The following is a 5,339-nucleotide window of genomic DNA, read 5'->3' as shown; positions in this document are numbered from 1 at the left end:
AGAGGGGGGAAATGAGATCAGTGTCATCTCTGGATGGTGGAAGAAGTGGTGGGATGTGTCCAAGGAGATAGGCTGCTGGGACCAGAAAAGGAGGGAGGTAGGGCAGAGAGGGACATCCGGTGACACAGATGTGATAAGAGAAGCCACAGGAACTCACAAGCTCATGTGGGAGGATGGGCCGGGTTGGAGGTTCAAGCACAGCTCTGTGGGGTACATTAATGCTGGGGAGGAGGGAGGAGGAAAAGGTAAGAACAACCAAAGTCCTGAAAACACAACAGCACCTTCAGTCTGCAGACAAGAGAAGATGGTGGGACAGGCTAGGAGGAGAGAGGGATGGAAATGAGCTGCTTACCTAGATAGCTGAGCCCAAAGCCCACCCTGTCAGGCCTGCACCCAGGGTCCCGATAGAGAACGCATCAGATGGGCAACTGATACCTCATTTGGTCTTGGCCAAAAGGCCACCTGGGAAGCTCTGTCTCCTAAAAGAGAGAGAACCAAGGGGAAAGACAGTTTGGAGGGTGTCTGCAGAGGCAGCGTGTACCAGCTGCTACTCAAGAACTAACAGCCAGCATTAACTGGGGACTGGCAGAGTGGCAAAGAGAGCCAAATGCTGCTTCTGTGCAGCCGGTGCTCTCTGGGATCAACTGGGTCTGCTCACCTGGGACTCTAGACTTGAGCTTCTCATCAGCTCTGCCACTTGCTTTGCTTGAGCAAGTCTGTTCCTCAGTTTCCCCACCTGCTGCGAAAGAGGATGATGACATTAGCTTGCTCCGAAATCCTTGGGTGAAGATGGTGAGGTCTTCAGCATCTGCACTCCCCTTGTATGAGTGTTTTCACATGAAGAGGCCTGCTGCTCAAGCACTTGGGTCCTGGGGAAATCTGGTGTGTTGGTAAAGAGTGCAGGACTGGGGTCCATCTCCCCCCTCCCCCCAAGTCTCCGGTCACTCTTAAATCCCATCCTTTAAACATTAAGCACCAAAACGTGGCTGCGACTGCAAGGGGAATTTTACAGGGTGTCCTTCAGGAGTCCTTTCAGCCTCACTCCAGTCCAGGCTTATGCTTGGTCACTGATGGTGAGACACGGGCCAGAACATCCCTCTGCGGTGCCAGGGCCCTGTGATGTCAGCCGCTAACACATCGCAGGTACAGCTGCTGCTCTGTGTCCACTGTGATTTGTGGCAGGAACTCCAGGCACAGGGATGGCGGTAGCGAGTCAGTCGAGGACAGCGGGATTACAGTTCTTGGCAGTCTCTGGTAACAGGCTTTTTCCTCCTCCTGCCTACCCCTTTAATGAATACTCTGGCTTCCTGAGCTAGTTGATGAATAGGCTTAATGCATCAGCCCCTAGGTCTCACACAACAGCAGATGCATATTCAGTGTAAACACTGCGTCTCTCTCTTTTTCCCTTCCCTTTTAGGTGCTGGAGACACTGTGCCTTGCCCATTGGCTCAGCTATGTCTGCTGTGACTTTGTTGTGGCTCAAAGTGTTTGTCCTGATGGGACACTGTAATTAAATGCTGCAAGCCACATACAAAAAGGCGGTGGGGGGGAGTGGAAAGGACCTAGAATTAGATCCTCCCATAGCTAGATTGTGGAATTGCTTCTCCACTGCGGCACTGCGTCATAAAATTACTACGCTGCAGTACTACACTGTAAAACACCGACACTGTGTATAATGACTGGTGTTTTATGGAGCTGTGTGGGTATAACTTTGAATTATGGGCTGCTTTAAAACCCTGCAGTCTGTTTCATCAGATTCTAATGAATGGGCTGGCTTGCCCTCTCCAGCTTCTGTGCTATGTTATTTCCCCAGGCTTTTTTTTTCCTTCTGGACGGCGGTGGAAATAAGTATTGGTCCTAAGCAGTAAAGTTCAGATCCACCTCCTGGCTTTTCTGAATCTGCCAAGAGGCAGGAAGGTTCAGATCCAGGGTATTCTCTTCCCTCTCCCTCTTCTCCACTCACCCCCTCCTCTGTGGCTGAAATCTGATTTAGATCCTGAGGCTCATCTGCAAAACTGAGAGAGGTTTGGCTCTGGAGTTTGGCCCATCACTAACAGCCTGGGGCTGATCCCACACGCTCCTTCTCATTCTGCTCCTGCAGCTTGTTGGACACAAATGGACTTTGTTGGTTTGAGTGAGGCTTGTGGAAATAAACTCCCCAAGTGGAAATAAACTGTAGGGTGGGAGAGGTTTGCTTACAACTCCAACTGAGTTCACTAGCTAGCGCTGGGACCTGCCATGTCAGTGGTGTCCCAAGAATGACGGCTGAATGCTTTTGTTGATGCTTGTGAGCCTGCAGTAAGAATCCAAGTCCCCACGACAGTGTGGTTTGTAGGCACCTCTCTCTCCAGAGCATGCAGTATCAATTCAGCCTCTCAAAATGTCAGCAGCCTTTGCAGACAGCAGACTCATAAAGATCTTAAAGATATAGTGCACAGAAAAGGAAGTGGGGAAAGAACTGGCCATGAGATGCAGCTTAAGTTTTTATATTTGCACTTACCTAACCACACCCTTTGGTAGGGTCTTTTGCCTGGTGGATATCTGGTGCTGGGACTGAGGGCGGGTGAATAGCTATAAAGGTTTTGAACGTGCTTGTGATACTTGAATTCTGACTTGACTCATCAAGTGCTCTCCCCCATCTCTGCAGACATTCCTGGGACTGTCTCTTGTCTGCCCTAAGACTTAAAGATCACAGTTTTTATTGTTGTTTTGTGTCTTGATGCTCCTGGCACCTTCACATCAAGCCACTGTAACTCTAGAGAGTAGCTGGCGATGGCTTCCGGCACTAACGCTCAGATCAGCACAAAGCTCAATTGTAGTGTGAAGCACAGAGCGCCATGGAACAAGGGGCTGATCAACCTTCAGGCAGCTCCCAGCCTCCTTTACAAGGGGAGGGGAGCACAGCTCCCCAGTGAAATAACATCACACCACAATCAGGGCAACTCAGGGATGCTGTAAAGCAGGGGTGTCAAAGATCCAGTGAATGAGGACCCTACTGCTGCCAAAATTTGGGGTGTGGAGGCCTGTTGGGGATGCATTTTGGCAGCAGGGGCTGAGACATGGTTGCAGTGACCCTCATGGCTGTTTGAGCCAATACAGCACTGCTTGCTTCACTGACTGGACCCACGAGCAGCCCCACGGTCTGGATTGGGCCCCAGGGGGCTGGGTGAGTTTGACAGCCCTGCTGTAAAGTGCAAACAGGCCCAGCATTGTCGGAGCACTCTGAAAGCAGCACCGTTCCATGTTGCTGCAGCAGTTTGCTCACGCAGACCTCCCTCCCTTCAGAACCAGGGGCTCTTTGGCCAACGGAGACCCAGCAGAGAGCGTCAGAGGCTGTTACTAAAACTAGACCCCCGCCAAGGCCAATCCTACAATGTGCATGGAAACAAAGCCTCTGTGAGCATCTTATCTGTGTAACAATGATGCTGTCTGGCACCAAACCGGTGTTCCTTGACTTTGGCCAGTTTGGGTCAAACCCCTGCTCCTGGAGTCATGTGAATATATGAGACTCTCAACTTTAAAAAAAAACAGCTTTTCTTTTTCATGGTGGTAGAAGGAAGCTTGAAAGTGAGACCCAAATCTCTGATGTACAGAGGGTGAATGAAGAACTCAGAAGATATTGCTTTTTTAATCAAAACTCTTGATTTTTTTTTAAGGCACCACTCATGATTTTGGAGCAGATCAATGCCCTGAAGACATGCAGCTGTTTGAAATGAAACCAACCTGGAGGCTTTGGGCTTTGCTGAATGCCTTGATCCTCCTGAGAAACAAGAAGTTAAATTAAAAAAAGCAGAAAAATGGGGTGAGACTCCTGGAGAAGAGAGAGGCCACCAGCCATTTCATCCATCACTCAATGTATGGCTTGGGGTGCTTTGGCTTTTCAGCTGGTTTCACGCACGCACCTTTAAGATAATTTAAGATATTTGAGGCAATCATGTTATCAGCTGAAATCAAATTCCTGGGCTCCTTCATTAGCTCACCCTACAGGATAAATGCATTTCCATCATCTTTCAATAAGCAGCTCAAGTTTCTGCTTTGCACCCTGTCTACATGAAGTGACTGGCGGGGGGGACATGGCTGAGCCTTCTTATTTCCAAGCTGAGACGGAGACCAATGGAATCTCAATTGGTAATTTTTTTTTTGAATCAGTGCTGATGCTTTAGTGTTGTGGGGGAAAGCGTGAGTATGTGGTAAACTCCGTAAAGACACTGAGTAACCTGCCACTGATTCACAGTCTCGCATTTCTATAGTGGCTGTCATTCCCAAAGCATTTCCCTGCCTCCATACGCACAATAGCAGTAAAATGCTGCTGTGCTGGGGTGGAGCAGAACGACCAATGCAAAAGGAGGAGGAAAAAAGGAGTGTAAATCACATTTGCCAAAAAAAGAAAGGGAAAAAAAAAAACCCCATGGGTTTTTAGTGCCTGCACAGAACAGCCTATTAACTACACAGGGACAGTGGGCCTAAGTCCCCCCCGAAAGGATAATCCTCCCTGATTCAAAGGGAGGGGTGCTAAGTGTGCAGTCACAGATTCAGTGGGACCAGAAAAGAGAAGGCAGGGGTGGGAGGGAAGGTCATAGGCAAAACAGGAGGGATCCAAGCAGAGGATGCTGGCAAGTGCCCACTGCCCCTTGAATGTATCCAAAGGAGCCTGCAGATGCATCCTGCCCCGAAGTGCCTGGAGATCTGGGGGCCGGGCAGCCCCAGCCCCAGGGGTCCTGGCCTCCCTGGGCCTCGCAGAACAGCGTCTAGGCTTGTGTCGATTCCTCTGCAAGGCACCAGCACCCGCAACCAGTCGCAGGGCTGGTTTTTTTTAAAGGAATTTTCTGTGCTCCAAGCCGAATCAGCCAACTCGAGTCCAGATCCAGCAGTCAGGCCAGAACCACATGTAGCCCTACAACCAGCAACATCCTCCACCCCACCTGGGGCTCCAGATGTTGCCAAAATCCTTTGGCGGATGTCCTCGGTGCAGGCCCACGCTCGGGGTTCGGGTGCCCCCAGGTTTCGCCTGCCCTCAGCCGTGTGGCCGCGGCAGCCTCCCATTTCCATGCAGGGGCTTTCCATAAGGTGGGTGGGCACGCAAACAGCTCACCCCGGGACGGCTCAGGGAAGACTGCCTTCGTGGCCCCAGATCCCCGGCGTTTCCCCTACCAGGTACGGGCAGGACTGCGTGCACCGAGTCCCAGTGCCCAGGCCCTGTCGGCGTCGGCTTTTCTCTGCCGGGCGCCGAGCTGGTGGCGGGGGGAGGGGCGCGGGCCCCCCTCTCGACGCCTCCCGAACTTCTCCTCAGCGGCCCGGCGCCACCCGCGGCCGCGCCCGCTCCCATTGGCTCCGGCGCC

This window comes from Crocodylus porosus, unplaced genomic scaffold (genome assembly GCF_001723895.1).
Source record: "Crocodylus porosus isolate Cpor-Errol unplaced genomic scaffold, CroPor_comp1, whole genome shotgun sequence".
In the NCBI taxonomy this organism is placed as follows: Eukaryota; Metazoa; Chordata; order Crocodylia; family Crocodylidae; genus Crocodylus; species Crocodylus porosus.
This window is presented reverse-complemented; position numbering follows the sequence as displayed.